The sequence below is a fragment of the Mastomys coucha genome, unplaced genomic scaffold (assembly GCF_008632895.1).
Source record: "Mastomys coucha isolate ucsf_1 unplaced genomic scaffold, UCSF_Mcou_1 pScaffold14, whole genome shotgun sequence".
NCBI lineage: Eukaryota > Metazoa > Chordata > Mammalia > Rodentia > Muridae > Mastomys > Mastomys coucha.
This window is the reverse complement of record NW_022196896.1, coordinates 101,646,674-101,658,213: the sequence shown is the minus strand read 5'-3', so window position 1 is coordinate 101,658,213 and position 11,540 is coordinate 101,646,674.

Sequence of the window (11,540 nt, the reverse complement as noted above, 5' to 3'; positions counted from 1 at the left end):
CAACATCTAACCAGATTCAACCCTGGTGTCATAGCACAGTTTAACACAGGGACACAAATGTGAGCCTGGGATCTAATGCATGGCAAGAGTATCATCTGAGTCAACATCATCAGAACCTATTCCCATCATTCCTGAACTCTCACAATGGCAGGAGAAACACTGCCTAACAAAGGAGTCTATCTGATCATTCAGTAGCTCTGAGTGCCAGCAAATGGTATGTGTCAAAAGTAAGAGTGATCAATGTAGATGTGAAAGAGGGAGAGGGATAAACAAGGAATCCACAAAGGCAGGTGATGGGAAAGGTCCTGATTAGAAGATGAATGGAGAAGAGATCATTCTGCTGGGGTCAGGAACGGAATAGATATAGAATATCTGAGGTGAGGAGTTTAACAAGTTTTACTGTACATTTAAAAAATATATTTACTTCCCTTAATGTTCTTTCCAGAGACACTGGCAGTTTTGGTATAATTTAATTGCTTTTGGTTACTGGACTGTGTTCTTCACAATGTAATTCTTTACCAGCGCCACTAGACCAGGTGAGAAGAGTGTTGGACTCAATTATATTTACATGAGTTATAATTCTACTTCTTTATAAATCTCCCTTGAGCTACAAGAAAAGATTCAGGGATGAAGAAGACATAGAACCAAGTATGGACTTAGAGTACAAAATGGAGACTAGATTCTGAAAGAGGTAGCAATGATGTCACTAAAGATGGAGTCTTTGTTCAGAGGCGGGGGGATGGTGAATCAACTGAGCCAATCAAACGTCCTTAGGACACCATTCCTTCCATCAACCTCAGGCTGAGTCAAGTGTGGAGAAAGGTGCAGGGTGCAGATGGGGCCGGTGCAAGTTGTCAGAGCACGGCCATCAACTTCAAGCAATAGAAGTTGCCATTGGAGGATTGAGCCAAAAAGACGTTTACGGAGAGAATTTTAGACACTTTGAAGTTTTGGGAAGGCTCTAGAGTAAGATTTAAGAAATGAAATTCTATGCCATGCATCATGACATAGCATTTCGCTGGTTAAAAAAATAAAACAAAGCAGAGTGAATAGCAGAATGCAGAAATATATACATACATATATGTGTGTGTATGTATATATTAATATATACATGTTATATACATGTATATGAACATATGTAGTTAGTTATAGTATATTGTATATAACTATGTATAACTATATGTAACTATACTACATATAGTATATTATATATTATTATATATAATATATATTTATATAATTTTTTTCAAATTATTCATTCAACAAAAGACTCATGAATGAGAATTCCTGGAAAGAAGCAGTGGCTATAAAGGCTAATGAACTGATCAGAACTTCAGTGGAAAGGTGAAAATGTGTCAAGTTCAGAGCCAAATAACTTGGACCACCTTCAGCCTCCTTAAAAGCTATTCATTACTGTTCTCTCTATATGGTCAAACATCTTTGTGATGATTATGTAAATCCTTTGGAATGTATAATCAGCTACTTTTCACCAACCAAAAGGCTAAGAATGTCATTAGATTAGCGTCTGAAACCTATAACTGAGATGTTCCCAATTCTCTGCAGCCCTCCTACCTGATGCACACACAAACCTATTTGAAAAGGGTCTTTATTTATGATTTTCTTTGTTCTGTTTCTATACAAACACAGCAGGACTGTGCTTGTGTTAGAACACAGAATGTAGGGAAACCTGAATCTATATTCCCAGGTCAAGGTCACTCATATTTGACTCCAGGATAAACTATTTATTTTGTTCCTTTGAGAGGAAAGCTGTTTCTTTCATCAATAGCCTAATGTCCAGAACACAAGAGGGACTAGGGAAAAAAAAATCACTAACAAAAAAATGAGATATCTACTCAAAAAAAAAAGGGCAAATGCTCCAAATAGACATTTCTCAAAAGATAACACCCAAATGGGTCTTAAATTAAGTTTTCCCAGACTTTCCCAGAAACCACTATCAAGCAATTTCCCATTGTGATATTCAGTTTTATAGATATGCATCCTTTCAGATTGTGGATAGGAGCACTCTGCTGACACACATCACATACATCAAGCGCACGCACGCACGCCTGCACACACGCACACAAGAGTTCCTCTGTAGCAGTATCTCCTGCCAGGGCAACAGCCACCCACATCTGCTCTACCAGTCCTACTTGAAGCCCTTTAAAGCCAGTGGGCCTCTCTGTTAACCATCCCCAGACATATGAAATATACACTTAGCCTATGGTTCTTGTAGCATTCCTGTCTGAGCGAAGGTCCATTTTGGCGACCCCTTCGGATAATACTAAGGGCATTTGCTTTTGAATACTGCCAAAGGCCTTTCCTTCTGTCCCCTGATTGCTGAGTTGGGGTATTGGGTTTCTGTTCTTTCATAGAAATATATACCACCAGCTCTTCCAGTTCTTAGGAGATTCATATTAACTACCTCACTGGGTCACATGGGTTTCTAGCTTGAAGATGATAGATCCTGGGTCTTCTCAGCCTCTACAATTGTATGAACCAATTCCTCAAACACATAAATGGGGACATGGCTATATTCAGAGAATGCCATACAGTCAGACACCAGCACCCAATGGCAATAACAAATGCATCATTATGCTATTTTAGATGAGACAGAGTTTAGCAAGCCAGGATGGTGCGTTTTGGTTTGCTCCTTACCATTAGCTAAATCCCTGCTTGTTTTCTATGTACCTAGCCTTAGACTACTTCTCCCACTCCTCAATTTCATCCTGTCCACTTGCCACTCGCAAAATAGTTATATCTAAATTCAGTTTTAATACATAAATATAGCTATATTATCATTAAATATTACCTTCCAAGCAAAATAAATTGGTACGCTCATATTTATAAAGTGCCTACACATGGAACAGTGTGTGCATGTTCATTTTCATTACATTCGATGGAGTTGGTGTTAGTTTTCCATTTCATAGATAATGGGACTAAAGCCTCAAGAAACTGAATGACTTACCAAGGTCACATGAATATTATATGACAGACCCAAGCTTCAAAGCAAGACCTCATCATGTGCAATCCTTCTTCTTGCTCCAGGCTGCCTTCCAGGAGGTGGGGGCATGCTAAGAACATGAACACTTACAAGAACCTTAGAGTTCTGTCTTCCAGCTTCCTTAGTCCATGGATCAGGACACAGACCAGAAAGAAGCTGGATGGAATGGCAAACTGGGACAAGAATCCATGTCCCCTACTGTCCTAATCTGAGAGAACAAGGAAGGCCTGCCTTACTCACAAGTAATTTATAGATCAGAGCCCCTGAATTAGCAACAACAAAAACCCACCTGGGCTCCTCTTTTTACTACCCCAACTGCTTCTGTCCTCATGTAGGCAACACTTCATCTTCTAGACTTGAATAAGATGCTGACTCCCACAAAGCTGCACTACAACGCCATCATCTCCTCGGGGAGTGAGTCAGATCAATAGATTCCAAAAAGGAAACAGGCCGGATAATAAAAACTCCATCTTTCATCCTCTCAGCCCCTAACCACATAGAACTCCTCTCCATCCACTTACATCAGTGTGCTCAGGGCACGGCTGCTGGCTTCCCCCACAAACTGGACAGTGTCGAATAGGAAGCACAGAATCTTCTTATGGCCTAGCCTCATAACCTATACTATCACTTCCGCAGATCCTATTGGTCACACAAGAGAATCCTGACACAATTTAGGAAGGGACTACACATTGGATTCAAGACAAGGGCCAAAGATCAGTGGTGGCTGGCTTAGAGGCTGGAAGATAAACATAGGTCTCTCCAAAATAAGGACACTGGACAGCCCATTTAGCTAAAATCCACTGCAGGTCTGGACACTAGGTTTCCTTTCTAAACTGTTGGTACTTCAATAGAATAAAAAAAAAAAAAACTTGGGATTTACTCAGTTGTAAGAGTAGTTGCCTAGCACAAGTACTGGGTTCAATACCCAGGACAAAATAAACTAGATATGGCGGCACGGTGGAAAAATGAATAAAATATAATAAAGTATATAAGAGAGGTGGTGAGAGGAGAATCAAGAGTTCAAGGCCATCCTTAGATATATAGGGACTTCAAGGCTAGCCTGGGCTACATGAAGCCCTGTCTCAAAAAATCAGAAAGAAAACACTGCATACAGCATACATTTTTCTCAGTATAAACATGTCAGGCTGCACGTGCTGGTGTCTCAGTCCTATGGGAACTTGGCTCTAGAAATGACAGCCGTTAACATTAGCAAAACTGCAACTCAATAGCAAAGCAGACATTTCCCTTTTTCTGCTCAACATCTCAAGTGACCCCAATAATGGAGGTGGGCGGGGTAGAGAGACATAGCTATCTCAGGGTCTGAATCCTGAGTGAGGGTAGCTCTCTACCCTCATGCTGGACTTTTCTGTATCTGATTCCAAATTAAGGAGGCTGGATATGTGTGAAAATTTGACCAGATCATTGAGGGAGAATAAGCACATTTCCTCTACCCCAACCCTGCCGGATCACTCAGTGGGAGGACAGCCACCCCTCCCCCTATACCAGGCAACTTAACCAGACTTATTTCTTTGGGGGAAGCAAAACCACCTGCCATGCGCCTTCCTTTGGATTCCGATTTTTCAAGCATGAGATTGCCTCTACAGAGTCCTGGAAAATAAAGATAATGGAGGAAAAGAAGGCCTAAGTTTGTTGGCAAGGGAGAAGTTCCCCAACACACATACTTTTGCCCTTGCCACCAGCAGCAGGCAGGAGAGTTGGCCCCAACAATGGGACTGTGAGAGCAGGAGAACTGGTCCTGCCCCTCACCTGCTACAGCACAGTAGAGCTGACCCTGGTGGCATGGGGTGAGCCAACCCAAGGGTATGAGAGTGGAAGAGGTAGCCCCACAACTTGACTGCTGTGTGGTAGCATTGGCAAGGGAGAGATGCCCACCCTCTCCCCTTGCCAATATTATATAGGCAGAAGAGCAGGGGAGCTGGCCCTGTCCTTCATCTGCTGTTGCTCTCAGAAAAGTAGATCCTGTGCCTCACTTGGGCAGCACAGTAGTGCTTGCTAGCCCTGAATGTGGGGGATCCAGGTGAGCTGGCCTAAGGACATGAGTGCAGGAGACTCTGCTCTGCTTCTGCCTGCTGTGCAGTGGCACAGATGAGGGAGAGACTGCACTCTTCCTCTTCCTCAACCCTTCCCACCTACAACAGGCAGGAGAGCTAGCCCTGGGGTCAAGAGAGTGGGAGAACTGGTCATGTCCCTTTCCAGCTGCAACATAGGGAGAACAGGTCCTCCACCTCACCTGGGCAGCAGGGTAGAGCTGGCCCTGGTTGCCAGAGTTGCTGGTGAACCTGGGGGCAGGAGAGCTGGTGAATTGATACCTCTCAGATACCTCTAAGGCCCAGATCCAGGGCTTTGAATTGGCCCACCCCAGCACTAATGAACTGCTGGAGTGCATGAAGGGGCCAGTTCTACAGATCCAAAACTACAGGATCTCCATGAAACTGGGCAACAACAGGATATCTGAGAGGAGTCCCAGTGAGGTTCCAGTATTGATAGAACAGCAAAAGCTAGAGGTCTCATATCAGACCAACGAATCCTTGGTCCTCAAAAGGTCAAACTTCTGATATGAATTTTATTCAAAATAGCCAATGCTGATTCTGAACTAAGTCCCAGTGAGAAAAATGGAGCCACTTTAAAGTACTGAGATCTCTGGAGTCCTCGATGAGCTATAAGCTATGATGTCCCTACCCTACTCAAAGCAAGAAACATGATATTTCTTTTACATTTCCCAGAAAACGAATGTGAGCATGGTGAGAGCTGTAATCAATAAGTAACTTGATAAAATGGATAAAAATTGACTCAAGAAGGGAGTGCAACATCCTATTAAGCAAATTTAACCCACACTACTTTCAATCAGCCATATCAAAATGCAAAACCCAGATACCAAAGCCTCTGTAGAGAACCTGGATCGATATTTTAAGCCATAACTCTTTAACTTTGTACTAACAGCAAACTGGGTTGGGAGAGGGAATGAAATCTTCTAAATTCAAATGCAGGGCTGGGAAGATGGGAAAGATAGAGAAGGGGCAAGAAATATATAGGTTGTAAGTTACACACAACTCCCAAAGAATAAACCTGCCTTTCCTGTTGTAGACAAATGTGAAAACCCACCATCCCAGACACAAACAATCTCTCGTGGATACTGAAAGAAGAGAAGGAAATATTCAGCTCACAGACTGATCTGATTGAAAGTTGGGAACTAAGTGAAACCTGCGAAAGTTTGATTTCTTTTTTTTATTAACATTGGGGAAGGAATGAAAATATCCTGGGATGGCAGACACAGAGGAAAGGGAAGTCTGTGAGGGTTGCAATTTTTTTTTCCAAATTGCATGAATACTATCATATATAAATATTTTCATTTGCTAGAAAGTGTGATTCCATATGAGAGAGTTCTCATGAATAACTACCAAGCATTAAAAAGCAGATCTCCATTGGAATTCTAGGAACATTCCTGCTGCTCTTCCCGAGCACTGGCTTCTCCTTACCCATCCACAATAGCCAATCAAGAAAGCAATTCTCAAAATTGTAGTCTTTGGAGGGGACATCAAAGGCTGAGCCTTGCAGCACTTTGATTGGATTCTAGCTATAGGGGACATCGAACATCTATTCCTACAAGATCCTTGAGAAAAAGAAAAAGGAAAGAAAAATGAAAAACAATGTGGTTTTATAGATATGATAAATTATTTGATAGACATCTCCCCTCCACTCTGCCACTCTGTTCGCCCTTGAAAAGAAATGACCTGATAAAATTATTGCTTGCTGTTCCATTTGCTGCTCAACTTTCTGTACATTTATAGAAAACCTACTATGTGCTAAGCATTGGATGATATATAGAAAAAATGCATATCATATGTCCATATTGTGGTTTGAAATGAAAATGTTCCTCATAGTCTCAAATATTTGAATATTTGGTCCCCAGTTGTTTGGAACTGTTTGGGAAGGATTGAGGGGTGAGGCCTTGTTGGAAGAGGTACATTATTCAGGTGGATTTGTAGTTTCAAAAATCCACACCATTCCTAGTTAGCTTTCTCTGCCTTGTGGCTGTGTCTCAAGATGTAAGTTCTTATCTACTGCTCCAGCACCATGCTTGCCTGCTAGCTGGCTACTATGCTGCCCACCATAATAGTCATAGACTTAAATGCTCTGTAACTGTAACTCCCAGATAAACTTTTTCTTCTATAAGTTGCCTTGGTCATGGCATCTATCACAGCAACAGAAAAGTGACTATATAACCCCTCTCTCAAGTTACTCCAAACCATCCAGTGAAGTCCCAGTAATAATTAGAAAGACCTGTGAACTCCCCAAGGCTCCCTTGTGAATGGGAGTGGAGGAGAAGCCATCAATGGGATGGTGCCATTCCTATGTCAAGAGTTCACCTTGTGACCCAGTGGACACGAAAACAGCTCAGTCAAGAGCTCAAGTCCCAGTCATGCTACTAGAGTTGGGCCAGGTAGTTGTGTGATCCTCAGTTTCTCTACCTGTAAAATAAGAGCAGCAACACTGGCATCATGGGGCTTAAAAGCAAATTAAAAGAGATGGGCTATGCAGACTGCTAGGAAAAGCACCCAAAACTGAGCCAGCTACATCCTTGTTTCATAAAGCAAGTCTTTGGCAAGAGCTCAAAGCTGGCCCAGAGTAAACATAAACCTTTAACTACCATCCCTTTGGTGTCTAGTGCAATGGCATCCGAACACAAGGAAGGCAAACCTCTTCAGCCTACCCCAGCCCCGTCAGCTCACCTGCTCACTGATGCAGGACTGAGCGAAAACAGAATTGCTTCAGAGAGGGAGAAATTGGATCCAACCCTGGGAAAGATGATTGAGGTATTTCAGAAATTGAAAAGGTAATGCAACCAGACAGCCTCCAAGGCCATTTTCCCGCTCTGTAAACTGAACTGGGCAGCCTGCTGGCTCTCAGCAGAGTGAAGGGTCTCGTAAAGGGGCCCCTCACTCACCCAGACTCCCTGAATAGCCCAGAGGAAAGAACCAGGCTCTACATACATAAGGGAGAGGAGACAGGCTTGAATTCAATTTATACATCTTGTACAACAATAGCCAAAATGTAGGAGCAATCCAAATGTCCCTCAATAAATAAATGGATAAACAAAATATCATATATATGCATTCTATGAAATCTTTTATTACTCTAAAAGAAGAATGAAATTCAGATATACTAGCCATGGGTTGAAGACATTATGCTAAGAGAAGCAAGGCAGACAGACACAAAGGGACAATATTATATGATTTCACACGCATTTGTATATAAAAGAAGCAAATCTATATTAATAAAAAAAAATAGGGTCAAGGTTAACAGGGGCTAGGAGGAGGGATATTTGGGAGTCATTGCATTAAATTCATTCAAGGCACAGAGTTTCTGTTTGGAGTGATTTTTTTTTTTAAGTTCTAGAAATTAACATTTATGGTGGCTATACCATGTGAGTGTGTTTAATAGCACTAGACATGTTAAATGAGATATTTGTGTAGAACCAAATAACAAAAAAATGTTAAGTAGAAAGAATAATGCTGGTACTACACGCCTTATTCTATCTGATATTACAGAATGATAGCACTAAGCACAGACTGGTACTGGCACAAAAAAGACATTCAAACCAAGAAAATGCAATAGAAGGCCCAGAAGATGAATCTACATGTTCACAGAAAACGGATCATTAACAAACATTGCAGGAAAACAAAGGAAAGACCATTATCAATGACTCGTGTTGGGAAAGCTATGTTTCCAGGATCAGATAAATGAAATTGCACCCTTTTGGCTCCACACTTGTATTAAAATCAATTTAATGTACACTAGAAGATTAAGCACTAGGCCTGAGTCTGTGAAACTACAGGAAGAAAACAGAGGGAAATCTTCTGAAGATCTTTCTGGGTGATGATTTTTGTTTGTTTGTTTGTTTTTTTGTTCTTCCTAATATAATCCCAAAAGCACATGAAACAAAGCAAGAAACAGACAAATGGTGGAGGAGGAAGTTATGTCAGACTAAAATGTATCTACCATCAAGGGGAAAAAATGACTGAAAGACAGCCTGCAAAATGGGAAATGTTTCCAATAATAAAACTGCTAGTGGGTTAATATGCAAAATACACAGATGCAAACAACTCAACATCAGGAAGATAACCCCACTGAAAATGGACGGGGAGCCTACAAAGACGCTTCTCAAAAGCATACCTACAAATGGCCAACAATTATGTCAGAGAGAAACTATCTCAGCCTCACTAACATTAAAGCCCTGAAAATCAAAACCACAAGAAAAGTATCTGATTCCCATTAAGCCAACCATTTTTTAAAACATTAAGAGCAGGCTGGAGAGATAGATGGCTCAGTGTTTAAGAGTACTTGCTGCTCTTCCAGAGGACCCAGGTTTTTATCCCAGTATCCACCGGAGGCTAACAAGTGTCTACTACGCCAGTTCCATGGGATTTGGTCCCCATGGGTGCACAGACATACACACATACATTTTGTTGTTGTTGTTGTTTGAAGTCACAAAGCTTTATTTTAAACTGTTAAGTCCACAAAGATTAAAGTTCAAAAGCTATAAAATGAAACAGAAGAATATAAACTGCTACTGCTGTGCATACCCTGGTCCTTCTAACTGGCTGAAGTTGATTTCTATTGATAGCAAACAGGATGGCGCTGGGCTAGAAATCAAAGGGCCTTGCGCTATTGTGGTGCTCAGTTGGTTGCCTTCCCTAGGACCCTTCTGTGACTCAGCCATTCCATGGGCCTCTGGTCTAAACTGCCCAAGTGCTACCTAGTATTCTTCACTCTTCTCAGGAAGTATGATTGAATAAAACAGTGACCTGCTCACTGGAATAATACCTACAACCCTACAAAGAAAATAAACTAATTAGTTAAAATCTTAAAAGAACTAACTTTAACAAGCATGCTGTCAGCAAGGATGTAAACAGGTCCAGCCAGTATAAGAAAAAAAAAAAATACAGAGATTCCTCAAGTGGTTAAAAACAGAACCAATATATGGCCCAACAATCAAACTGCTGGGCATATATCAAAAGAAAAGGAAATTGGTATGCAGAAGAGACTTGTGTGTATACTCCTGCACAATTTCCACTAGCCATTTTCCATATGAAAATGTCCATTGACGGAGTATGTGGTGTAGACAATGGAATACTACTGATCCTTTGAAGAACCCTTGCCATCTAAAAGAACATAGATGAAACATGGGGCATAGCATGCTAAATGAAACAAGCCATGCACAGAAAGCCGAATACCAGGAAATCCCAAATGCACATGGGATCTACAAATGCTGAACTCATAGAAGCAGAGAGTGACCAGGGACTGGAGGAGAGGAAGAGATGTTGTCAAGGGGTATAAAGTTTCAGTTAGAGTAAATAAATGTAGGGATCTATGGTGGAACAACATGTCCATGATGAACAATAAATAATTTACATCCACATTGCTAAGCGAGTAGATCTTCAACATTCTAATCACAAATCTGATAAGTATGTGGGGTGATGGATATGTCCACTGGCTTGATTTAATTATTGAATAATGTGTACTTATGGTAAATCATCCCATTATGTATTGCAAATATAGGCTGGGGAGATGGTTCAATGGGTAAAATACTTGCTGAGCAAGTCTTTGAGTTCACATCTTCAGAACACATATTAAAGTAGGGTGTGGTGGAACATGCCTATAACCCCACTGCTGGGAGCGGAACAGGGACAGGAGGATCCAGGGGTTGGCTGGCGGGTTAGTCTAGCTAAGTCTGTGAGTTCCTGGTTCAGTGAGGGGCTGTTTCAAAAAAAATAAATAAATAAGGCAGAAAGTAATAGAGAAAGATGCCAGAGTGAACATCTGTCTCCCACAGATGTGTGTGTGGGAACACCAACCAAACACAAGTATAAACAGGCATAAACCACAAACACGCATAATGAATAAATAAAGTTTGTGTCAGTTACAGCACCTGCAATGGCCACTCCCCATCTAAAGGAACCACCCCCAGCCCTTGCCTGCCATAAATATTCTGTACTACGTAATTACCTGAAGCCAAAGTCACAGGATGTGGAACCAAGAACATTTAAGCAAATGAGCCCATTTACGAGTTTCTAGGCAAATATGAGGTGGCCTAGAAGTAAGAACAGCTCATCTGATACGTGTATAAATGTTTTAATTAGAAATCTGGAGAGCCTGTCGCTTTCAGTATTGGGAGCTGAATCTGCAAATTGTGAGGCAGCAAAGTGATACGGTCATCTCCTGTTGCTCTCAATCTGTTGGGATGATAATGGGCCACACACAAGACAAAGCAGAGAGGATATGAACTCTATAAATAGAAAGGCAGAGACAGTTTGTGCCAGTGCAAGTTGTGTCTGTCAGACCTCCCTGCAAGGTTCTAGAAGGCAAAGGACAGCAAACTCAAAACTGAGAAATCTGAGAACGGCTGGATAAAGTGATTGTTTCCAAAGCTAGGAAACAATCTGAGAGAAAGCAACCACAGTAGGGACTACTCTCATCCTATGCCCCGCCCCTCATCCTATGCCCCGCCCCTCATCCT